At 31.8% G+C, this 11,320-nt stretch overlaps 1 long non-coding RNA gene and 1 pseudogene across 1 annotated transcript; both read left to right on the plus strand.

The window, feature by feature from the left end:
- Positions 1-1,764: 1,764 nt before the first annotated feature.
- On the plus strand, positions 1,765-5,957 carry LOC134277200 (uncharacterized). Its single transcript, XR_009994207.1, has 3 exons — positions 1,765-1,849; positions 4,462-4,554; positions 5,916-5,957. It is a non-coding gene; the product is annotated as an uncharacterized LOC134277200 (long non-coding RNA).
- Positions 5,958-6,682: 725 nt separating this feature from the next.
- On the plus strand, positions 6,683-9,947 carry LOC134277202 (uncharacterized; annotated as a pseudogene).
- The last annotated feature ends 1,373 nt before the right edge of the window (positions 9,948-11,320 follow it).

Consider the following 11,320-nt stretch of genomic DNA (forward strand, 5'->3'; position numbering starts at 1 on the left):
ATGGTCCGTTTTGTTTACATGTTATATTCCCCAGCTTTTGTTCAGTCCGGCAACACAACGGGGGTTATAGTTGTCAGTATTTCTTAATCATCACTTCCAGCTTATCTCAAATATCTGCTTTCGTAAAGCGATTATCAATTGCCCGCGAAGTCGATTAGCGTATGCAATCTGATCTACAACACAGTGTAAACAGCAGGAAGAATGGTGGACATACTTCCTCAAAGACTTTTTTCACAAGCCGATACCACTTATTACTGAACAATGTGTTGGTGATAAACAAAGAAAAAACTACATATATACGGAGACATACGATCCTAAAGCATGAGATATTCTTATTATAATTAATCGGTATTAACATCTTTTTTAAAAAGAAACTTTAAATTAATCATTTCTTTCCTTCGGAAAAATTATCATTTCTTTCTCTTTCCTAACTACATTACTAAAGTTCAAAAAAAAAAACAAAACACACACACAAAAAGGGGAAAAACAATCTTTTTATGTTAAGTATGCCAAATGATTAAATTTCAGACTTTGCATTTATCTGGTATTAGCAAGAGCAATAATGAGAGGGTCTTCTTCAAAGGCTTTTTGAGGGTCAACCTTATGTCTCCTTTTTACAAAAACATACAGAGAGAGAGAGAAAGACAGAGAGAATAATTGATTGCAGTTTAAAAATTCTGTAGACAAGCATTTATCAAATTAAACTTTATTAGAATATTACTTACATTGTATCTACGGCAATTTGAATTGTTATTTCAATATTAGTGATTGAATTTCTAAATATATTACTGGAGGTATTTTTTGCATTTGTATTTTAATAAATACTCTATATTAAACATGTAATAGTTCCCTCAGGCATGGAGAAATATTAACTCGTTTATTCTAACCATTATTTAGAACCTTGTTATTACTTGTAATCTTTGTTCTACCCTTGTTTTGAATTCCAATCGTGAAACATTTGTAGATTGCGTATATTACTAAAAGCTGGTATACTTATTATATTAACGTACATGTATTATATAAACATATCCATGGTCCTACTAAACGGAGAGCGGTAAAGAACTTTTGGAAATCTTAAAGAATTACCCCAAGGATTTTAAATTAAATTACTTTATTATGTATTCTTATACTAAAAGATTTATGAAGAAAACACTTTCAAAAGAAAAGTAACAAATTAGCTGCAGAATTGTAGCTCTAGAGATAAAAATATGTTGACGGACCGGTAACAAATAAAAATGAAATTAAATCGGGATGACATTTTTTTTACCAATTATTTTATACAGGACAAATTTCGAAAAATAATATTTTTCCTTTATATTCTAAAAGGATATGATATAGAAAAAGAATGTTAGATTTTTTTTATATAGAATACACGAATATAGCCAGATGCAGTGCTAATGGGAAGATAAGCGTTACGGACCGCGGGGGGGGGGGGGGGTAGTTTTAACTTCGCCGTTGCTTGAATCACACCATTTCGCTGATTCAGTCTGAAATGTATGTGTCAGGAATATTGTGTACCGTCTCATTGATTTCATTGGCGATTGCGCCATTACCACCCAATGTAAGTAATGCCTGTTCAGTTTGAATAAATGAATCGCATTAATTAAATAAAGTGCAATTTGTAGAAAAACAAAATTTAAATTAAAACGAATTTCAGCAGAAAAATGAAAACAAGGAAAGTGAATCAGAAAATGAACTGGGAGAATCTTTGCTGGATTTAGAGCCTTCTTTTTCTGTCCTACAAAATCTTGGAAGCTCTCTGTTATCAGAAGATGCCTTCGGAGACTCTTTACTCTCCGTGCCTGAAAGAACACAGAGTGAGTCAGTCGAACAGGATTTGGAAGGACAGGTACGTAAGTTTTCTTAATTTAATACATGTATTTTATTCGTCGAGGGACACATGCGCGCTTGTCTTAATGCATACCAAAGCAATATACATGCAAAAGATATAGGATTCCAATTTGTAGCAATGTATGAATGAAATTGAGTATTGTAAGAAGATGGACCACCATCCCACCCCTGACCCCCCTACGATTTAATAGAATTATTGTTGAACAATGACTTTCCAAGTTCTCTGATTTTCAATCATTTTTTCCCTCTGCTACTCCTCACTTTGAAAAGAAAGATGCTATATAGGTCCCTGATAATGAATTTGCTATGATTTGAAGATTAAAGATTTAAAAAAAAAAAATAAATCAAATTTAGAAGAGATAAATAAGGAGTGTTAGTCATTAATGTCTATTTTATTGACCATTAAACATATCTTTGCTACGTGTTCTGAGGGAAAGACATGATACCTGAAATGCATGGCTTTCAAAACTTTTAATTTAGATATAAACTACATGTACATGTATTACATAAGGAAAGCCGCTTCTTATAGTCTCAGTTAAACTAATTATTGTTTCCGTTCTGCGTTTTAGTACACAATTTGAAGATTCCAACGCCCATAAGCTTATACCTTAGTGTATACATTCTTAATGCATTTAATGGTTATCTTCAAAGCGTTTTGAATTAGGTTTGAAATATTGAGGGTAAATTATATAAAATATGTGTAAATGAAAATTTCTTGGGGGGGGGGTGTTAAAGGATGCAGTCAGGCAATATTTGTACACTTCCTCCAAATTTGACCATAAAAACCCGAATTATCCTTTGTTTTGATAAAAGTTATATTTTATCAAAGAAGCATTTTAATTCCTGCATACTGCACCAGCATTTAATATTTGTAATCGGACTGCTCATTTTATTCGATTCAAGAAATGATTAAATTTATAATCATGACCATTATGTCATATACATGTATGTACTTCGAATCTCTCAGAGAGAGAGAGAGAGAGAGAGAGAGAGAGAGAGAGAGAGAGAGAGAGAGTAATTACCGGTATGATATAAAACATTTGAATAAGAAAATTATTTGAAAATATTTGCGATTTTATTTAAATATTTTCATTTGAAAAAGACCCCTCCATGAAAAATGGTACCTTATACGACTTTTTATTAATTTTTCAGGTGGCACATAAAGTAAAAAAAAAGGAATTGATAGATAGATTAGCAGAATCTTAGAAAATACCTCTAAGACATAGCTGCAGATCAGCTCTCTAAAAATTTAATGATAGATCGGGTCTATCAATATATATTTTTTCGGAGAGTTACAGATCTGAAGCTATTAAACATGTCTAAGACACTGGGAGTTATCCCCCTTGAGATAAAGGTTACCTTGCCTGTTTACGCCTATCCTACAACACATTCAAAGGCAAAATTCCTCGATATCTGATGTTTTAATTATTTTCGACTGACACTCTCCTTCCCATCTTTGTCTATGAAACACCACCCCCTTTCCTCTTTTCTTTCTACATGTAAATCTGGGGTCGAGTCCATATTTTTAAAAACAGCTTATAGAGACAAAAGAGTTACATTATTGATAATATGTAGTGAGTATTAAAATACAAAAATAGTGAAAAAGTGTCCCGACCCCAGATTTTAAAAAAAAGAAAATGGAAAGGGGTCCATATCCCAAGTGCATGTGCTAAAATCAGCGTATTTCTTGCTATTCGGAACATCTCGGACTTTTTACAGAAGAACACAAAACGTAGGCTCTAGGGATATGACCCCCCTTTCATTTTTTTTTCTTATTCTATTATCTACTATAATTATGTTATAAATAATGTAACTCTTGTATACATTTATGAATACCTGGTATGTACACGTATCAGTCAAAAACGAATATTAAAAACAGTTTGTAGTTTTTAAAGTAGAAAAAAATGGAAGGGGCAGAGCCCAAGTGTGAACGGTTACAAATTCAAACATTTAATTTTTTTCCCTTTCCTTTTAAATGACTTTTGTTTACTCTTTTACCCCAGATTTAAAAAAAAAGAAAATGGAAAGGGGGGCCATACCCCAAGTACATGTGGTAAAATCAGCCTATTTCTTCGCTATTCGGAACATCTCGGACTTTTTACAGAAAAACACAAAACTTTCTGTCCCGAGGTGTTCTCGATGTCCACCTCCTAATATACCAACTAAGAATTTTTTTGGGAAAAAAAAAAATCCTGTATTGAAATTGGGTAAAGTGGTTTTTGTTTGTTCTTTTATTTTTTTTTCATTATACTTGTTTCATTTAAAACACGTTATTAGTGAACCTGTATAGGATTATGACCCCCCTCCCTTTTCAATAAAGGCCTCATAGTCATATCATTCTTTGAAAATAAATTTCTAAGCTTTTATTTTAAATATGAAACAAAAGTTGAATCCTTCCCTCTACAAAGCTGACATTATTTGTCTCTAATCACTTTTATATGAAGATTATAATTACTCTTTGATAGATGTCAGTTTAAAGCTAGGAGAAGATCCACATAATTTCTTCCCATGGTTTTGAACTGAAACGAGTAGACATGGAAATGGAATTTAACAGTTACTCAAGTTCAGCATCTTTTGAATCCCTTCTTTAGTCTGTAATTTTTTTTTCAGAGTTTTATTTCTATAAACGAAAGCTGCTTTATGACTTCCACACCTTTGAAGGAAATGGAAATTCCAAGTCATTCAACGAGAACAGAAACTAAGGTAGAAGACTATATGGAAATACATTTAACCCTTTTACTTTCAGAACTGTATAGGTAGAAGACTATATGGAAATACATTTAACCCTTTTACTTTCAGAACTGTATAGGTAGAAGACTATATGGAAATACATTTAACCCTTTTACTATCAGAACTGTATAGGTAGAAGACTATATGGAAATACATTTAACCCTTTTACTTTCAGAACTGTATAGGTAGAAGACTATATGGAAATACATTTAACCCTTTTACTATCAGAACTGTATTCAATTTGTGCAGTTTATACGCCAGAACTTTTGCTTAAAAGTATCATAATGAATTAAATATTACTTTTTAAGATAATCAACATCCTACATGTAAAGAAATTTTTTGACTGTAATGATAAGACCAATGTGCTATAGGCCTATAGGTAAACATTTAAGTAAAGAAATATAGTTAATACATTTAAATTAAAGCTTTTCATACAATTCTGAACACGGAGAACGCCTCGTTTCACCTAATAATACAATTTTATCTTCTCTATAATGTGTTATTTAAATCTTTTGTATTTTCTTCCCAAACCGGAGAAAATTCCGAGAATCCAAATTAAATTGTCATATCTTTATAACGCAATGGACTTAGATTTTGTAATTTACGGAAAATTTCTATCTTTATATTAAGTAATCATACAAATAATAAGTTCTTATAATTTTAGTCTAAGAAATTTCACTGAACATACGCCATATATGGCTTTAAATGTGTTCCGTGCTAACAAAACATGTTGCTTTAAAAATTGGCAACAGAGTTCTAATTAATCAAATGGAAGGAAACTTCACAGTTTGATAAAATAAAAGAAAATCATTCCGTAAAAGAAATAGCGAAAAGATTTAAGGAGGACTGATTTTTATATATTCTATTTGTAACCATAGTAACTGCATAGTTTGATTAAAACTTTGAAGTCAGCAGATGACAACAATTCTGAAGGGTAAAGGGTGACAATAATGTAATTTTGTATCAACTTCAAACATGTCAAAAAAGCTTATAAATAGTTCTTCCATTGCAAATATGAGCATTAATTCTTATAAAAACTTTATAAATCTTCTTATTTTCTGACCTTGAAATAGTTTATAATAATTAGTTTTGCAACAAAAATTTCAAAAAATTGCAGCTCATATTGTTTTAAATTTTTTAAAATTTTAATTATTTTAAAAAAAAATTGGTATAAACAAATTGCTAAAATCGATTATTCATATTGAAATGATTTGGTAATGATTATGAACTAGTTTATACTGACATTTCCAAAATTTACAGTAAAAACAAAGAATTAAATAGTTTTAAATTTATAAACAATTATGTGAATGTACGTATATTTATCATGTTTATAGGTATCAAAGTATTGCAGAACCGGTCTAAAATTCACTTCGTCGACTCCTGTGAAAAACACAAATCAATTTGGGTCTGATGCTGAAATGGAGACAACAGTAAGTACATTTAAATTAACATTTAATGCCAAGTTTTAAAATCGGGTGATGTATTGCTATTCGTTTTTATCTATCCTGCGTTATGCCTCGTGTGTTAGCATTTCGCAAATCTTGCTTCAAAGTATACACTTGGACCAATAAACTATTGCGTTGAGTGACGACACTGATGAATCTGACTGAAAAACAATTGCGATATCCAACAAAGAATCTTTTTGGTGCTTTTCTATAAGCCCACCCACTTTCACATGGAAACAGCTGTAAACAAGTGATAGGCCTTTACTTACTGAGCGAAGACTTCGGAAGTATAAGTGGACCAATAAGTACATGCTTGATGTAAATGTAATACCTATCTGATATTATTGTGAGTTTGGGTAACCTGTATAATGATCTTGAATTCTTAAATAAAATCTGATTAAGAGCCGGGAGAAGTTGACTTAAAACAATACACGTCACACATGGCATATTTTTGCGATTGAAAAACGGGGCCGTTTTCCGTTTATTTCTTCAGTATATTAATAAAACTAAAACGTACTTAAATTTGGAAAATGTATTAGTGATATTAATTATTTTATAGTGAACAAATGAATAATATTGATGTATTCGCCATTACCGTAAAAAGTGCGCTCATTGAAAAAAAAAACACAATGATTTCGACTTGTTTTAATATCACCATGACGACAGTTAAAAAAGCAGTAGCACACACACATTTGAAACATGGTATTTTTGATAGTCGTAACAAAAAAAAAACAGTAAACTTTTGAATAAATCCAATGTTTTACCACATATAAGTTGGATATGCTTTTACGTAAGTACGCGGTACAACACCGAAAACGAAAAATGCCGTGAATAGAAAATTCAGATTAAATAAAAAATAAAAATAGGTGTGTCATCCAATGCTATAAACATGAACTGTCTGTGAAAGGAATATATCCATGCTAAAAAGTTATTTTATAGTTTGTTTTTGTGTGTGTTTGTGTTTAGTTCAAAGAGTCACCATCAATTTTAGACAATCATATGGCCGTTGGACGCTTTCCAACTCGGGCGTTATGCAGATATTGCACGAGAGTGGGCGGGTCCTAATCAACCAATTAAAATGCTTGTTTTTTGGAATGAACCCCGTGATTCAAATTGTTCAATTGTCAAATCCAAATGTACGTATCAATACTCAAGGCAACGCTATTTAGGCCGCAGTGTAATACTTTCAGGCGAGATTTGCGATAAAACAACAACTAAGTGAACTAACCAATTTTTGCCTAACTAATCTATAGGCGAAGGGAAAAAACGTGAATTGCGTTGGAATGAGGGGAAATCAATCAGGATATTGTGTGTAAAACATCATGCTATATACATGATATATAAATATTGTAATTTTTAGGAATTTGATGGCTAGAATGTAGTAGCATAGCAGGGTCAAGTTCTACTTTCGAAGAGGCGCAATTCGATCTATCTTTTGAGAGTAGTTTTGAAAATACACGTAATCTCAACGGAAAAACGTCATCAAGAACTAAGAAAATATCAGGTGTGTTAAGTTCTTCGCCATCTGAATGCTAATTTTTTTTATTGTGTATTCTTTGGAAAAAATAATAAGTTTTTAAACTTGTGCCCAATCCCTTTGTAATTAGAAATTACAATAAAATTTATTCAAACCAAAAATTTATTTCATCAACACACTTTTTAATTCACTCGATGAAACATATCTTGTTTGAAGATAACATATGATTTGTTTAATTCTAGTGAAAGCACTATCAAACCAGCAAAAGTTACTAAAGAAAGCCATATCAACTGCCGTGAACTGCCTCATCAGATCCAGAAGATGCAAATTGTCCTGTCTTGCAGGAATATCAGTTGATTTTGTAAAGCGAGAAAGAACAAAAGTCTGGACGAAAAATTTTGAAGGCAGGGTAGAATGGTTCTCTGATAAGTATTCGGAGGCCATTAACAAAGAAAGATCAATAAGATTTACAGTCGAAGATGGAAAACAAATATGCTCAAAATGTTTTCAAAACTTTTATAGACTTGATAAGTCCTTCTATTACAAATACGTAGCTAATTTTGAGCGAGGTGCAGTTTCCGCAGGCTTCCGAAATTATAAACAACACCACACAACAACAGAAAAAGCGATAGAATGGATGCATGATTTTGCCTTGTTTCATGGGGATCAGATGCCTGACAAAGGAGTTATTCTTTTAGCTTATAAAACTAGAAAAATAGACATTTATAACCAATACGTTGAGGAAAAAATCGAAAAAATGCAACGAAGTGTATCAAAGGCAAACTTTTACAAGATTTGGAAGGAGAAATTTCCACACCTGAAGATAAAACAGGTAAGACTGCAATAAAATCTACCTTTAAATAATTTTTTTCTGCAAATTATTTAATTAAAAGTTTAGAACACTACTAGAAACTTTGTATACTAATTGAAATTACATATCCATTTGTAAAGACGAATTATGATTAGAAAAGAAATGTACTCTGTGTCCATAAAATGTTTTAGGTACTTTATTTACTGACATTTATGATTTACTGTCTTGTACTTCCTTTCTTCAAAAATCGGAGAACTGTCTATTGCTTTATTTTAAAAAATTATATTCTTTATAGTTGTAACACTCAAACACGTTCTTAAGGTTTGCACTATTCAGATGAAGAGGAGGTCCTTAAAAATAAGTCCGTTAGTATTACAGTAATAATCATGGTTTATCAATTTAATCTATATTTTTTATATGTTTTATATAATATTTTTTTAGACGAACTCTTTTTCAAAGTGTAACACGTGTACTAAATTGGATGCTCAGCTCCAGGTGACAAGAGATCCCTTAGAGCGTGAAGAAATAAAGGGTCTCATCAAGGCACATAATTACCGACAGATGTAAGTAAAAATTTAAAAAATCAAATAAATAATTTAAATTCGTTTCTTACCGGCCGCGGACATTTGATCACAAAAATCTATATATTGAATTTTAGGTGGAGAGAAAATACTACTATTCCAAACGGAATCAAGCGAAAGAAAATTCTCGAAGATTTATGTCGATCATTATAGATGGGATGGATCAGAGTAAGTACACGTACATAAGTACCAAAGTTAACATGTAATCATGACTAAATGAAGAATGCATCATATAATAGATGATCACATTTATTTTGAAGTGATTATATTGAATGTTTTACTTTCCATTTATCCAGTTTGTATATTATTTTATGAATTAATTCAAATTTTACAGTGAAAACGAACCTTCCTCACTTTCTTGGTAGACGATCTAACGATCTAGATGTAGCGAATTTGTTGTCAACTCACATCCAGGGAGTCATTAATCATGGATTGGAGAAGTTCACCAAATACTTGGATATTAATGAATATGCCCATGATTCAAACATGGTCATTAATACAATTTTAAAGGAATTATATGGAGCAAGCCTGCAAATGGTAAATATTTTCCCCCCAATTTTGACATAAACATCTCTTTCTGTATCAAATAATTACACTATATGATTTGCTGGAAAATGTAGAGGTATTTCAATATAACACTGTATTAATAATTAAATGACATGAATGAAATATTGATTCAGTTGGTTTTCTCGTATTTCTAAAAAATCCATTTTAATATTTCATCGAACGTAGGCAAAGAAAAGAATATGCATTTCATGCTTTTTAAAATTCTTTTGTCTTCCCCATGTTTCTTAAGCTTAATAAACATCAGCTAATATATTCTCACAATGAGGAAGCCAATGTCAAATAAGCTAAACATCTAATTTATTTCATAGGGTAACTTTCTTCCACCAACCTTGTATATTCAGGCAGACAATTGCTTCAGAGAGAATAAAAATAGATATACACTTGGATTTTGTGAACTGCTAATATGGAAGAATATCTTTAAAGAGGTAATTATTTTTTTATTGAACTTTCCAGCATCTTGTACAATTACTGTTAACAAATTACAAGTACAGCAATGTCGAACAATTTGTAAACGTGTTCACGTGACATACTCCATCTAGTAGTTTACTGTTAGACGAGGCCTAAAAATGGAAGCTGTTTGAGAACACATGAATCAAATTTTTTTTTTTTTTTCTATTTACCTCTCAGTGTGTCATCAATTTTCGGATTATGAGCAAAAAATCACTTTTCATGACTTTAAATTCACTTAACATTTTAAAAGTTTGGGTCTCTATAGGGAAAAGATACCAATTATTTTGGTTCCATGTTCGTTCGCCCTAAAAATTGTTCGCCCTATATCCCGTTCGCCCGATTTTTCGTTCGCCCAGAGTCCGTTCTCACAATTTCTCGTTCGCACAGGGTCCGTTCGCCCAGATTTCTTTTTCAGTTTTTAAGATCAAAGGGAGATACTTCAAAGGTAAAACTTAGGATCCGCTGCTCAGTTCTATAAGGGATCTATTAACATCTCAGTCCCTTAATTGTTTTCAAAACAAAGCCCAATTCGTAAAAAAAACACGTGTGTATCCCCCAATTAACATCGATATTAGTCATCTAATTAACTATAGTGCAAACACTAAATCATTAATTGAAGAATCAAATCAAAAATTAAATAAGACTAAATAAACATTGTTCCTGGTTTGAGAAAAAATAACCAAAGTTCGTAAAGGAAATAAAAATGCATGTTAATCTTATTTCAAATAAGTTATAATATATATAAGTATATATACCGGTAATATAATATATAAGTATTGGGCGAAACTTTTATAGGGCGAACAAGATTTTGGGCGAAGAAATTTTTGGGTGAACGGACCCTGCGCGAACGGACTCCCGCGAACAGGTAGCAAATCGAATGCAAGAATTTTTTTGATAATAAAAACTCTCTCGATCAAACTGAAGACAGTGATATGAATATTTTTACTCAAATCAATGAAGCAATTCGAAAATTTCAAAGTGAAAATATGAATTGTAAACCACTTAAGTAAAAAAGTTTAAGATTGTTACTTCCGGAAATATAATGATATTAAAGCGGACCTGTTGAAATTTGGACAATTCACAAAAAAAAATCTTGATTTAGAAATCGTTAAAGTTTTACCTCATAATTAATACAAAAGGTGAGAATATACTTTTCATAGATTTGCTTTGTATGATATTGATTGATTGGCTGTATGTAGTTTAACGTCCCTCTCGAGAATTTTTCACTCATATGGAGACGCCAACAATTGCCGGTCGAGGGCTACACATTTTGTCCTATCCTCGACACTCAGGGCCTTTGAGCAGTGAGGGATCTTTTTCGTGCCAGCACTTACTGCGACACGGGGCCGCGGTTTATACGGTCTGTCCGAAGGACCGCTCTCCACGTCGCGCTGTTGGAATCGAACCC

Source organism: Saccostrea cucullata, unplaced genomic scaffold (assembly GCF_032062105.1).
Source record: "Saccostrea cucullata isolate Sc308-1 unplaced genomic scaffold, CSIRO_AGI_Scuc_v1 ctg7172, whole genome shotgun sequence".
NCBI lineage: Eukaryota > Metazoa > Mollusca > Bivalvia > Ostreida > Ostreidae > Saccostrea > Saccostrea cuccullata.